The sequence below is a fragment of the Hemiscyllium ocellatum genome, unplaced genomic scaffold (genome assembly GCF_020745735.1).
Source record: "Hemiscyllium ocellatum isolate sHemOce1 unplaced genomic scaffold, sHemOce1.pat.X.cur. scaffold_150_pat_ctg1, whole genome shotgun sequence".
In the NCBI taxonomy this organism is placed as follows: domain Eukaryota; kingdom Metazoa; phylum Chordata; class Chondrichthyes; order Orectolobiformes; family Hemiscylliidae; genus Hemiscyllium; species Hemiscyllium ocellatum.
Genome location: NW_026867794.1, coordinates 589,435 through 604,992, shown reverse-complemented (window position 1 = coordinate 604,992; position 15,558 = coordinate 589,435). Strand labels below are relative to the sequence as shown.

At 43.8% G+C, this 15,558-nt stretch overlaps 1 long non-coding RNA gene across 1 annotated transcript; it reads left to right on the top strand.

Annotated features, from left to right (window-relative positions):
* Window positions 1-860: 860 nt before the first annotated feature.
* LOC132810062 (uncharacterized) lies at window positions 861-3,835 on the top strand. Its single transcript, XR_009642675.1, has 2 exons — window positions 861-1,417; window positions 2,481-3,835. It is a non-coding gene; the product is annotated as an uncharacterized LOC132810062 (long non-coding RNA).
* Window positions 3,836-15,558: the final 11,723 nt, after the last annotated feature.

Sequence of the window (15,558 nt, the reverse complement as noted above, 5' to 3'; positions counted from 1 at the left end):
CATCCATCTCCTTGAATTCTGTACTTGTCTTCTCCGTCTCTAAAGTAAAATAGATGTGAAGGTCTCATGTTACAATCCATCAATGTTCTCCAGCTTGACACACAGATTGCCCCTTTGGTTTCTAATGGACACTAACTGTTTGCTGATGATTCTGCTCTACTTGTCCGTGTAGAATATTGTGGGATTCTCCCAGATCTCGCCTACTTGTACTTCTCCATGTCCCTGTTATTCAGTCCCCTCTGTGTTTCTAAGTTTCACTGCAACCACCTCTCATGTTTCAAAACTCGAGATCACAGGGTGAGTTTCCACATCAGAAAATCTTGCCGTTTTAGGGATGAATCTGAATAATACCTTTTGCAGTTCCTCTGTAGTCAATATCTTATTTCTTAGATTGGGACTCCGAACAATACAAAATACTGTCATGAACACTCGATACAACTGGTGCATGACGTCTTCTATATTCCAATTACAATCACCTGAATGTAAAACTAATTTTTTCTTTGCTATTTTCATATGTTCTTCCTAATACCTCTCGCTTTAACCTTTGTTATGAGCTTACTTTGTGAGTTTTTTAAAAAATCTCATGAATATTCAACTCTACGTTATCCATTGGTTCTTCATTGCCTATGTCCACAAGAATCATCTTCAAACCATTCCAAAAAAATGTTTGCCACTTCTGGTTTTCTTTTCATCGGTATATTCTCACACTCCCAAGTTATGTTATTACCTTCTACATGTGTAGTCGCGTGTTCTTTGTAATCGAGTCCAACAGACACCCGACTGCGGATGACAAGATAACTGCTCTGTAGTTCACCCCTCTCCATCTTCATCCTTTCTTAAACTGTTGGATAATATTTGTAACCTTTGCCTTATACAGATTGGCTAAATGACGTTCGAGAATGTGTCAGAAGATAAAGTAAAAATCCGCGATGCAATGAACATGTCTATTGCTGCTTCCTCATAAATCCTTGTATGAAGTACATCTGGTCTGTCAGATTTATAAATACTCAATCCAGCTTTCTTTTCAAAGATGACCTCAACATTGATAAGAATAATCTTAGACGTTACTTACACAAGTCCCATGGTCACTTGGTATTTCTGGAAGAATTTCTGGACATTCTTGCAATGAAGATAGACGCAAATAAACTGTTTCTTTTCCGAGATTTCTCTGTTCTCTGCAATAAACTATCCTGAACGCATACCAACTGTTCCACATTTGACCTTGTTTTTATTTTTTTTCATACATTGATAGATGCTTTTTAGCAGTTTTTATGTTTTTCTTTCGTTTGCATGCTTTTTCTCTTTTCGATTTTCTTCTCAGTTTCTTGGCCATCCTTTGCTGGGTCCTACATTTCTCTGAATCCACTGGATTACAGCAACTTGGCATTTTTATAAGCTGCCTCCTTTCATCAAATAGGTAAGTGAAGGTGGGGTTGAAAGTGATACTCGGAGAGGAGGGTGGGCCAGATTGATAGCAAGGAAGGTGGACGCATAGGAATGTACAAAAGGGTGGTGCTGACTTGGAGGGTTGGAGTGGGATAGGGTGGGATTAGTGGAAATGGGGGAATCCACTATGATCCCCTGTGTTTGGAAGGTCCCAAGGCAGAAGAGGAGGCTTTCTTCCTGCAGGTTTCTGGTGGCTCAGGTTTGGCGATGGAGTAGGTCCAGGACCCTCATGTCCTTGGCAGAGTGGGAAGGGGAGTTAAAGTGCTCAGCCACAAGGCGATGGAATTGTTCAATGTGGCTGTCACAGAGATGTTCTCTGAAATGTTCCACAAGTTGACCTTCTGCCTCGCCAATGTAGAGAAGAACACATTGGGTTCAATGGATGCAGTAGATGAGGCGGTCTGTCTCCCTTCATCACTTATCACTTTCAACCCCACCTTCATCTACCTACCGCAATCCCTGCTAACCTCCCCCCTGTCTCACCCCCTTCTCATTTATCCCTCAGCCCCCTTGGCCCATAAGCTTCATTCCTGATGAAGGCCTTATGCCCGAAACATCGATTTATCTGCTCTTAGTATGCTGCCTGACTGTGCTTTTCCATCACCACACCCTTCGCCTCTGACCTCCAGCATCTGTAGTCCCGACTTTCTCCTCACACCTTGACGGCTTGCATGACTCATATTTATAACAGTTACTTCAAATTAAACAAAATCTGTCGTGTACTCAAACAGCATAAAAGAAAACCGATACATTGTGGTCACTGTTCCCAAAATGTCCTTTACAGCAAATTTTTCAATTAGCTCTTCTGATCACTCAACACCAATTCCTAAATCACCTGATCTCGAGCTCAGTGCTTAACATAATGCTCATGTAAACCATCTCACACGTGGTCTTGAAATCCATTTTTCCCAGCATTAGCATTCAATTGGGTTAACACAGTTTAGATATAATTTAAACATATATCATACTGCAGTACCCACAAATGTACATATCTCATTTCCTGTTTTATAACATGCCCTGCATTTGTATTGCAGCTTTCACTTTGCTCCTCCTTGCTGGTTTTGCGATCCACCTTACTAGATTCTGCGGAATCTGAGCGATGTGGGCTCTGGGGAGATTGATGGTAGAGATCATCTCGCTACATCATTTATGATCTTCTCAAACTTTAAGTTCTCCAGATCTCCCGTTATGCTGATGGAGTAGAGAAGGACAATGATCTTCCAACAATGTTCTGTATTCCCCCAGAGAGCTGAGACTGCTCTAACCTGGGTGGGAACTTTACAATAGGCTGGTAAAGTGTTGCTGCTTCTGTACAGGAAGATTACATCTGGAGTAGTGTGTACAGATTTAGCCTCTTCTCTGAAGAAAGGATGTTGTTATATTGGAAGCAGCTCAGAGATGGTTCCCTCAACTGATTCCTGCAATGAAGGTGCTGGCTTATAACGAAAGGATGATCAAGTTGACGCAGTAGCCATTGGAGTTTACAAAAATTAAAGATGATCTTATTTGAACAAAGTTGACAGAAGGAGTTAACAAGTGAAGGGAATTACACAGATAGTGGAGGAATCCATTCCGTTCTCCAGCCTGTTACACAGGAACAACAGGAGGATATTCAGGCCTTTGACCCTGATACAACAAAACAGGATGAGGCTATTCAGCCCCTGGAGCCTGATATACATTTACAGAAGGAGGCCAATCAGCCCCTCGAGCCTATAACAGTAGGCCATGCTGCACCAGTATCCTGTTCAACAGCAACAGGAGCAGTCTATTCAGCCTCCTCAAGTCTGTAACATAGGAACTGGAAGAGGTCACACAGTGACTCGAGGTTGTTACACTGGGATAACAGGAGGCCATTCAGACCCACCGAGCCTATTGCAAGGGAATTGGATAAGGACAAAAACTATCTGAGACTTCTTTCATGAGAAACGAAGAGGTAATTTATACACGTGTTTGTTTTATGGGAATAAGAGACGACGAATCAATCCCTCGGTCCCATCTCCGGGATACATGAGGAGACCGTTCAGTATCTCCACCTGTTATGGAGAAGTATGAGAAAACCCATGAGCCCCTCAAATTGTTACACAGCAGCAGGAAGATTCCATAACCTCCCAATCCTCAAAAGCATCAACAGGAGGAGGTCATTCTGGCCTTGGAGATGGCAACATGGGAACACCAGAAAGACATCAGCCAATCGAGTTTGAATACCAGCAAGATGATGAGTCCATTCAGACATACATGGCTCTTACACAGCAATTGGAGCAGATCTCTTCAAGCCTTGTGCCCATAAAACAGGAATTCAAAGAAAACATGAAGGTTTTCGAAAGGGAAGAACTTGTAATAATGTAATACATGAGCGACTAAAGTTTAACAATAAACTATTGTAATTTAAGGCAAATTGCTAGAGTCCATTGTTCAGGACATATGCAAACTCAAACCACAATTCGTCAGAGTCAACATGGTTTTACAAAGTTCTGGACTAGTGGTGCTGGAAGAGAACAGCAGTTCAGGCCACAACCAAAGTGCAGCGAAATCGACATTTTGGGCAAAAGCCCTTCATCAGGAATAAAGGCAGAGAGCCTGAAGCGTGGAGAGATAAGCTAGAGGAGGGTGAGAATGGGCAGAAAGTAGCATAGAGTTAATGGGTGAGTGGAGGAGGGGATGAAGATGATAGGTCAGGGAGGAGAGGGTGGAGTGGATAGGTGGAAAAGGATATAGGCAGGTAGGGCAAGTGCAGACAAGTCATGGGGACAGTGCTGAGCTGGAAGTTTGGAACTCGGGTGAGGTGGGAGAAGGGAAATGAGGAAACTGTTGAAGTCCACATTGATGCCCTGGGGTTGAAGTGTTCCGAGGCGAAGGTGAGGCGTTCTTCCTCCAGGCGTCTGGTGGCGAGGGAGCGGCGGTGGAAGAAGGCCCAGGACCTCCATGTCCTCGGCAGAGTGGGAGGGGGTGTTGAAATGCTGGGCCATGGTCTGGTATGGTTGATTGGTGCAGGTTTCCCCGAGATGTTCCCTAAAGCGCTCTGTTAGGAGGCGCCCAGTCTCCCCAATGTAGAGGAGACCGCATCGGGAGCAACGGATATAATAAATGATATTGCGGATGTGCAGGTAAAACTTTGATGGATGTGGAAGGCTCCTTTTGGGCCTTGGATAGAGGTGAGGGAGGAGGTGTGGGCACAGATTTTACAGTTCCTGCGGTGGCAGGGGAAAGTGCCAGGATGGGAGGGTGGGTTGTAGGGGGGCGTGGACCTGACCAGGTACTCACGGAGGGAATGGTCTTTGCAGAAGGCGGAAAGGGGTGGGGAGGGAAATATATCCCTGGTGCTGGGGTCTTTTTGGAGGTGGCGGAAAGTCAGCGGATGATTTGTCTTATGCGAAGGTTTGTAGGGTGGAAGGTGAGCACCAGGGGCGTTCTGTCCTTGTTATGGTTGGAGGGGTGGGATGTGGACGAGATGTGTTGGAGGGCATCTTTAAGCACCTGGGAAGGGAAATTGCGGTCTCTAAAGAAGGAGGTCATCTGGTGTGTTCTATGGTGGAACTGGTCCTCCTGGGAACAGATACGGTGGAGGCAGAGGAATTGGGAATACGGGATGGCATTTTTGCAAGAGGTAGGGTGGGAAGAGGGGTAATCCAGGTAGCTGTGGGAGTTGGTGGGTTTGTAAAAATGCCAGTGTCAAGACGGTCGTCATTAATGGAGATCTTCACCATGGATATCCAATCCCTCTACACCTTCATCTGCCATGACCAGGGCCTCCAAGCCTTCCGCTTTTTTCCTCTCCAGACGTCCCCAACACTACCCTTCCACCGACACTCTCATTCATTTGGCCGAACTGGTCCTCACCCTTAATAATTTCTCCTTTGAATCCTCCCACTTCCTCCAGAACAAAGGGGTAGCCATGGGCACACGTATGGAACCCAGCTATGCCTGTCTCTTTGTTGGCTACGTAGAACAGTTGATCTTCCGTAATTACACCGGCATCACTCCCCACCTCTTCCTCCGCTACATTGATGACTGCTTTGGCGCCACATCGTGCTCCCGCGAGGAAGTTGAGCAATTCATCATCTTCACAAACACATTCCACCCTGACCTTCAATTTACCTGGACCATCTCTGACACCTCCCTCACCTCTAGCCAAGGCCCTAAAGGAGCCTTTCACATTCACCAAAGTTTTATCTGCACTTCCACTAATATTATTTTTGTATCCTTTGCTCCCGATGCGGTCACATCTACATTGGGGAGACTGTGTGCCTCCTAGCAGAGCGCTTTATGGAACATTTCTGGGACACCTGCACCAATCAACCACACCACCCCATTGCCCAGCATTTCAACTCCCTCTCCTACTCCGCCGAGGACATGGAGGTCATGGGCCTCCTTCACCGCCACTCTCTCACCACTAGACGCCTGGAGGAAGAACGCCTCATCTTCAGCCTCGGAACACTTCAACCCCAGGGCATCAATGTGGACTTCAACAGTTTCCTCATTTCCCCTTCCCCCAACCTCACCCGACTTCCAAACTTCCAGCTCAGCACTGTCCCCATGACTTGTCCGGACTTGTCCAACCTGCCTGTCTCCTTTTCGACCTATCCACTCCACCCTCTCCTCTCTGACCTATCACCTTCATCCCCTCCCCCACTCATCCATTGTACTCTATGCTACTTTCTCTCCACCCCCACCCCCACTCTAGCCAATCTCGCCACGCCTCAGGCTCACTGCCTTTGTTCCTGATGAAGGGCTTTTGCCAGAAACGTCGATTTCGCTGCACGTTGAATGTTGCCTGAACTGCTGTGAGTTTCCAGCGCCACTAATCCAGAATCTGGTTTCCAGCATCTGCAGTCATTGTTTTTACCCCATGGTTTTACTAAGGCTAAATTGTGTTTGAATTGATTGCTTGAGTTACTTGAAGTTGTCACAAACAAGGTGGATTGTGGGAATCCTGGAGATGGAACATATCTGGTCTTCCTGAAGGCATTGGATATGTCGCTTCTCCAAAGAGTAAATGGTAAGATCAGACAACATGAGTTTAGGAGTAGTTTATTAGCTTGGATGGAGGACTGGTTAACCAACAAAATGTAGTCAGATGGAAAAAATGTGTCATTTTCTTTTGGCAAATGCAACTTGTGGGTTGCCTTGGATTTCAGTAATCACGCCTCAACCATTTGCAATCATTGGTATTATGGTACTAGGTTGACGGGATAGAAAATACAATGCCGCTTTTTCAGATGACACTGACATTGGTGGGAAATTAATTCAGAATGATGATGCAAGAGATTTAAAACATATGGATAGGTTGGTTGAATGGGTCAAAATTTGGCAAGGAAAATTAAAGTGTATAAATATGGGGCTATTTAAGTTGGCCAGAATAATAGAAAGATAAATTATTATCGAAACGGAGAGAAAGTTCAAAGTGTTTAGGTGCAGAGGGATCTGGGTGCCAGCTCGCATATCACAGAAAACCTGCATGCGGGTACTGCTAGTAATGAGAAATGCAAGCATTAATTTAGTATTTATTTATGTGACGATAGAGTAGAAAGGTAGGGAGTGTTGGTGTAGCTATGCAAGGCATTAGTGAGGCTGCAACTTGAGTACAGTTTGGGTGTTCTGCAGAATGAGGTATTTCCACCGGAGACAATTCAGAAGAGCTTCATTAGATTGATTCCATATTTGAAGTGTTTGTCTTATGAAGGGAAATGGACCAGTTTAGGCCTATACTCTCGAGTTTATAAGAATGAAAGGAGATCTCACTGAGATCTGTAAAATGCTAAAAGTAATTGCAAGTGTAGATGTGGAGTGGACTTTTTTTTTCATGTGGCGCAATCTACAACAAGAGACTAGAGTTTTAGGATGGAGAGATTACAGGAATGTAGAACAGAGGCTGCGATGACATCAGCCTCATCGAGGGGTTGGATTCCTCACAGATGCTCCTTGTTCTTCTTCAACTATTTGACTGTGTTTCCCAGGAATGGTGGAGGACTGGGTATCATACAAGAAGCAGGCACTCAGGATAAATCAGTTAGAGAGAACGTAACCAGTTGGGTCACACGGTGACCAGCGCTGAGTTCTCAAATATTTACAGTCTATATTAATGATCAGGCGGATGGAATAGATATACAGATGCTGAATTTGGTGATGTCCATAAGACCATAAGACATAGGAGTGGCAGTAAGGCCATTCAGCCCATCGAGTCCACTCCGCCATTTAGTAATGGCTGATGGACATTTCAACTCCACTTACCCGCATTCTCCCCATAGCCCTTAATTCCTTGTAACATCAAGACTTTATCAATCTCTGCCTTGAAGACATTTAGCGGCCCGGCCTCCACTGCACTCCACGGCAATGCATTCCATTGGCCCACACTCTCTGGCTGAAGAAATGTCTCCGCATTTCTGTTCTGAATTGACCCCCTCTAATTCTACCGCTGTGCCAACGGGTCCTAGTCTCCTCACCTAATGGAAGCAACTTCCTAGCGTCCACCTTTTCCAAGCCATGTATTATCTTATAAGATTCTATTAGATCTCCCCTTAACATTCTAAACTCCAATGAATACAATCCCAGGATCCTCAGCTGTTCCTCGTATGTTAGACCTACCATTTCAGGGATCATCCGTGAACCTCCACTGGACACACTCCAGTGTCTATATGTCCTTCCTGAGGCGTCGTGCTCAAAACTGGATACAGTACTCCAAATGGGCCTAACCAGAGCTTTATAAAGTCTCAGTAGAACATCACTGCTTTTATATTCCAACCCTCTTGAGATAAATGACAACATTGCATTCGCTTTTTTAATCACGGACTCAACCTGTATGTTTACCTTTAGAGAATCCTCGACTAGCACTCCCAGATCCCTTTGTACTTCGGCTTAATTAATTTTATAACCGCTTAGAAAGTAGTCCATGCTTGTATTCTCTTTTTTTCCAAAGTGCAGGACCTCGCATTTGCTCACATTGAATTCCATCAGCCATTTCCTGGACCACTCTCCCAAACTGTCTCGATCCTTCTACAGCCTCCCCACTCCCTCTTCATTAATATATAACGTGAACAACTGTGGCCCCAACACTGAACCCTGCGGGACTCTGCTTGTCACCGGCTGCCATTCTGAAAAAGAACCTTTTATCCCAACTCTCTGCCTTCTGTCAGACAGCCAATCCTCAATCCATTCCAGTAGCTCACCTCGAACAACATGGGCCCTCACCTTACTTAGCAGCCTCCCATCTGGCACCTTATTAAAGGCCTTTTGGAAGTCTAGATAGACCACATCCACTGAGTTTCCCTGGTGTAAACTACTTGTCACCTTTTCAAAGAATTCTTATGTCGCTGTAATAAGCAACAGATTAAATTATCAAGAGAGGGTGGAGAGTCTGCAAATAGATTCAGAGAGTTCAAGACAATAGGTAATTGTTTTGCAGGTGGAATTTAACATGATATAACCTGTCATTCCATTTGCAGGAATAATGGAAGGCAGCATGTTACTGAAATGGAGAGGGATTACAGGACTTAATGATACTGTGTAGTGGGGGGGGGGGGGGTTCACTCAGAGCCGTTTAGACACGGGAGGTTTTGCTCAATCCCAGATCGTCAGCTCCCAGACACTCCAAGTGACCCCATTGCTCTCTGTACACATGGAATACTTTGATGTGGTTGATTGGTGGTGGGGATGGTGTTTTGAAATGTGCGTCAAGGGGAGGCCTTTATCCAAGAGATATTAATTTCTTTCCACGTGGAGACCCGATGACGATGGGAATGGCTGACTGCTTCTGAATGAGGAGGCCGTGACTGCTGCCAGGACAGCGGGTATTCACCAACATGATGTACTGTACATGGGTACACTGTAACATTAATAGAGGGAGAGCTCCTTCAGTTCCTCTACCTCTCCGCATTTACATGGGTACTCTGCAGATGCAACTTTCAACATCGGGAATCCCACTATCCTGGATACACACGGCAGCTCCCTGCTGAGGGAGAAACAATCTATTAACCTCATCCACCACATATATACGCCATCACCGAATGGTGACATTGATGTTGAGATGCTGGGAAATGATGGACATGTCACCTAGCCCTACCTGGAAAGTTCTGGATCATAAAAGCTGAATGAAACTGTGACCCATCAGCCACTGGCAGCACCATCTTCCCCCTGGTGTGAAGCTGCAGGTCGTGTTGAAGGAGGTGACACCGCTCTGTGACCAGCTCCTTGTTCAATCAGTGTTCCCTCACACTCCTGTGTTAAGTTAAGCTTGGTAAGCTGTTCCTGGAAAATCCGATGTGGATACAGCAGATCCCTTTCCCCACACATTCACTGCGGGGTTTCAGAGCTTCCCCTCTCTGAAGCCTCTGCTCTATTTGGTGTTCATGTTACACACCCAGAAAGTCTAACTACAGTCCCCAGGCTCCATCCAGAATTGGGTCACCAAATCCTCAGAGGTCTCCCAGAATGTCTGAGGCAGCTCGCAGCACATCCTCCAGCAAACCATCCCCCATCCCTCCAGTAAATTTTCCATTACAGGCGTCAGCCACAAACCCATTCGGCTACAAATGTTGTGGACTAGACCAGATCCCCTAAAAATGTTTCAAGAAGGCTGTTTAGACCCAAACCTTTCCTTATTTTGAATATAGATGGGAAATGTGCCTTACAGATATGTTGTGTCTGGTCAAACCATGCAACATTAAGTAAGATATAATCTATTAAAATGCTTTAGTTAAAATACAATCAAAGAAAATATTATTTTGGGATAGCTTATATGTTGGAACACTTACACAAACAATAGATACTGTACCGTCTTGGTTTACACCGCTTGGCACAAAGATATATTCAAATACAGATCCTTACAGCAGTTTTACAGTCCAGGAGGAAACAATGTCAACAGAGATCTCAGAGAGAAAAGCAGTTGAGGATCATGTATTGAAACTTCCAAACCTTTTGGTATCCCCAGCAGCTTCTGAATGCTGCATCTAAAAACAAAACGAGAAACCCTGATCTGGGAGAGTAGGCTACTGCCCTTCCATTGTTACCACCGTTTTAATGAAACCTAAAGTCTTTATTAGTTATTTATTTAAACTGTTTTCAGACAGCAGTTCTGCACCTCTGCCTTTAAAACCTGTCTTCAAAAAACAAACCAAGAGAAAATAACCTTTTTACAGACAGTATTCTCACGACTCCATCTTTAATAAAATAATCCATCAATATACAAAGGTGGACTCATTTTAGGCCTCCTAAACTTCCTCTATCAGTAATCTGCAATGCATATACATTACATTGACTGTGAGAATACAAATGTTCACAAATAATTTCGACTTCAGGCATTTTGCTCCTGCCACAGAATGCCTTTGTCTTTCTTCATCCAAGTCTCCACAACGTGTCAAAACGTAGTTTTTCTCGCCCTGTCAACTGTATAATTTCAAACTGAATGGCAGCAATAATAAGCTCAATCGAAACAGACTGGTATTTTTCTCCCTAAACTTCTCCAAGACCTTAAGGGGTTACGGTCAGTGATAAAGATTTGTCTCACATATGTTATTCACAATTTAAATGTTGAATGTTGTAACGCCAACACCAAGCTCAAGGCCTCCTTCCCCATTGTGGAATAAATCTGTTGATGTTTGCACTGGACACTCCAACCACACGTTACATAATGGAGCACTCCTCATCTCTCCAATAGTCCCTCTGAATTACATAGCTCCTCATATCTCAGCACAAAAAGAAGTTACATACTTCTGTACCTCTTAATGCTCTAATCTCTTTACCTGCTACTCCCGGCCTATGTCAGTAAATCTTACTCTCACAGGGATATGTTTTAAGAAGATCTCACACATTCTTCTCAATCCCTCACAGAAACCAAACTTTGATTTCTGAACTCAATCATCATCATCAGCCATTTCAGCTTCTAACCTTGCCATTGTTACTCTCTGCTCTTCCACCCGAGTTCTCACGACTGCAGGAAGTGAATTGCTGAACGTCTCCAAAATAAAAATCTCTCTAAGAGTTTCATAGGGTTGCTCTGTTTTAATACCCTTCCCCACCTTTCAAAATTACTTTGTTTGATCCTTTAAAACTCAATATGCATTTAACTAGGGAACCATTGTTTAGATTCCTGGAATGCTGTCTCTCGGCTTCTGGCCCAAGCTCATATGCACTTCATGGTGCATGCTTTCTTCACCATCCCATACTGGCCAGATACCTCCTCTGATAGGGATGCAAATACCTACCAGCTTTGTTTGATCAACTAAATCCACATGGTCACTGGTCACTGCATTTGTTCAGCCACTTTCTCAAACGAAGTTCAAAAGGCTTCCCCATTCTTCTCATCAAATTTAGATAATGTCGAGATGCATTTAAACAGAACTCCATCAGGCCATTGGTTACAATTGGGTTGTTCAACCTCACTAACCTTCACATCCAGCCGACCATCTATCTTTATCTCCGCCCTCTATGTCAACTTTCCTCTCTAATTGCTAACTGTTTAAGTTGCAACTCTCTGCTTTTCTTCTGTCCTTTTCTCTCTTTCTTCTACATCCCCTTTTCTTTTATTTCTACTTTTCATCATAATTCAAATTGTTTCAATTCCTTGTCATGTTCAAAGTGCCTCATTTGAAATTGAATTCCAGCCATTTCCAAAGAATCTGATGGCAGTTCCACCAAATGGAATTGCCGAGCTATAGCTGTAATTATCTCTCGTTTTCTCACAGACAAACACAACCCCAACTCCAGCTTGTCTGTCACTTCGTAGAGCTTTGCCTTCATGACCTTCTGTAAAATCCCCAACTTCACTTTTTCCACACCCAGAGAACTCTTAGTGACTGAAAGAATCTTTACACACAAAACAATGTTTAAACCAACCGAATTCAACACCAGAACAAAAGACACTAACAACTATCATACGCGACCTTTGAACCCAATAGCCTCCTGGTTCAGAATCTCTAGTGTCTGCATGAGCTTATTCTGGATACTCTGGTTCCTCCCACAACCCAAAGATGTGCATGTCAGGTGTATTGGCCATGATGCATTGTTTGTAGTTTTCAGGGATGTGTGGGTTAGGTGCCTTAGTCGGGGTAAATGTGTAATAATAGGGTAAAGGAATGGGTCTGGGTAGGTTACTCCTCGGAGGGTCGGTGTGGACTTGTTCGTTCGAATAGACTGTTTGCACGCTGTAGGGATTGTAATTCTAAACCCAATTTGGTGTTACCGATTTAGAACAAGACAAAAGTCTCCAGTTTACTATAGACCAACCAGGCTGTCTCAAACTATTTTAAGAAGGTAGCTAGGATGCCAACCTTTTCTTATTTTAAAGGTAGATGTGAGTTGGGAGTTTCAGATGTAATGCTACTAGTAAAACCACTCACCAATAAGCAAATCACAACATATTTAAACACTCTAATGAAAATCCATACAAAAATGAAGATTAATTTAGAATAACTTAACTATTGGAAACCTTAACTGAATGATGGATACAGTACCTTCTACAAAGGCACTGTTCCAATTTATTAACATCACCTAAACACAGGATGGCACGATGGGTGGCATGGTGGCATAGTGGTTAGCACGGCTGCTTCACTGCGCCAGAGACCCGGGTTCAATTCCCACCTCAGGCAACAGACTGTGTGGAGTTTGCACATTGTCCCCGTGTCCACACGGGTGCTCCGGTCTCCTCCCACAATCCAAAAATGTGCCAATTAGTTGAATTGGTCATGCTAAATTCACCTAGTGTTAGGTGAAGGGATAAATATAGGGGAATGGGTCTGGATGGGTTGCTCTTCCACGGGTCGGTGTGGACTTCATCGGCAGAAGGACGTGTTTCCACACTGTAGGTAATCCAATCTAATCTGAACACCCCCCCCCCACCCCCCCCCCCGCCTTGGCAAAAAGGAGCATTCAGACATACATTCTTGCATACAGTTCTCCAATCCAGCAGGAAACGGTATCAAGTGAGGTTTCAGTGAGAATAGCATCGAGGGATAAGTTACTAAAACTTCCAACCCTTCTGTGAGCCCAAGCAGCTGGTAACTGTTACATCTACAAGAACAAAAAACTGAAAAGCCTGTCTGTGCGAGCAGCCATTGTTACTACTATTTACTAAAAACACTAAGTTGTTTACTTGAGCCGTTTTCAGTAGGCAGTTTGGCCTTTAAGATCTCTAACTAAAAAAAAGGAGAAAATAACCTTTTTTAAAAAAAAAGTGACAGCATTGTCATACAATTTAGATGCCTGGTCCTTTACCCAAGGGGCTTCCTCGTGTTACTGATAGTAAGATGATCTGAGAGGGGCAAACACAGGTTCAGACCAAGTTACAAGGATGTGTCTCATGACTTCTGAAACACACCTGTTCACGGACTATCACATGGGGCATACCGGGAAGTGAACAACTGCTTGACACAACCCATTTCATTTTTTCTGAGCTACACAATTCTAGCACTCGATACACTAGGGAGCCAAATCCCAAGGCCAGGGAAAGATACAGAGGGACAGAGAGATTCACAGTAAAGACAGAAACAGACAATTAATTAACTAAAAAAGATGTTGTGGAAATATGGGGGAAAGATAGGGCAGTGGGACTAACTGCAGAAGTGAGATGTTCGAGAGTAAAATTACAAGAATTAGAACATTGAACAAAGGCATTGTCAGATCAGCGGAAATGGTTTGTTACATCAAATTCTGAACCTGCTTCATAGAACACCATAGACAACATAAACTGGGACAAGATGACAGCCCAGCATGGTGAGCTGTGCAGACCATGCTAGTGTGTTGCTCAGTAAACTGCACCATCTGCGCAGTATGAGAGTATTGCAAACGTTACTATCATATGCTAACTATACTCGCAACAGATTACTCCCTACAATGGGAAGATTTGCTCTCTCTGCGTGTGTGTGTGTGTGTGTGTGTGTGTGTGTGTGTGTGTGTGTATGTGTTCATCAGAGACTGAAAGAGAGAGTGTGTGCGTGAGCAATTGGAGTGGTTGAATGCGAAACTCATTATTTGAGAAGGAACGCACATGGAGGAAACTATTTTAATTATGAACAACTGGCAGGCTTTTTGTTAATCAACAGAGAGAACGAGAGAAGTTTCATGAACAGATGAGGTAAAGTGTATGAGAATGCTTAAATAAAGTCATTGCCAGACATAACAGCAATATACATCGGCGTGCACATGAATGACAGATGGATGGGTGTTTGGTGTGAGTTCAAATCAGATTTGCTTCGGCAGGATTGAAGCCAGGAGTATCAGCAGCAGATTATTGGCTTCACTAAGACTGTACTTCATAGCTCAAGGTTCAAACAGCAGATCCAATAAACCAGAGAGATATATCCTGGAGTAGTGAGCATTTCAAGTTAGAAATGGTCAGGGAATGGTGTCAAGGTTCAGCTCATGGTCAAAGGGATGTCCCACAGTTGTGACTTGTATGCTTCAGCCTCAGATATTGGCCAGGGATGGGATGGAAACAGTGGTAGGAAGTGGAATTTGGAACCAGAACAGCAGACAGTGACTTCCATGCTCTTAATATTTAAATAACAAAGGCAATGATACAATGCATTGTGGTTCTCCGCTGGAACTGAGTAGGTCAACATAGAGACCCGTGAATAACACTGCCAGAGCATAGAGCGAGACAGTAACCGAACACGTTCATCGATGTAGTTAGTAGTGGTCTGGAGAGAATATCTGGATTCAGAGTTTCAACAGGAACAATAATAGTGGCAAGAAGTTTAGACTATATGAAAGAATAACAATACAGTCATAATTGGTTTATAGAAAATAACATCTGGACAGTGACGCTTACCAGGAACACCAACGATAGCCAGGAAGGGATAATAAAAGTATTGAATAATGAGAAGAGCGTAATAGATCCGCCATGAAAATGACAACCAATCAAATGCAGAAAGATACCAAACATAATCGGATAAACTCCTGTCTATTGTTGGAACATTCCAGTCTAATATTCTCAGTATCTGATCCATTGCTGGAACATTTCAGTCTAATGTTCTCAGATTCTGATCTCTCCTCCTCCTTTCTCTGGATCTGCTGATCCCTGTCAGTCTGTCGGTGATGCTCCCGCTCATGTTATGGGATAACATGATGAACGGTGCCCATTTATCATTAAAAGATGGAAACCCTCCACTTGGATAATTAGAA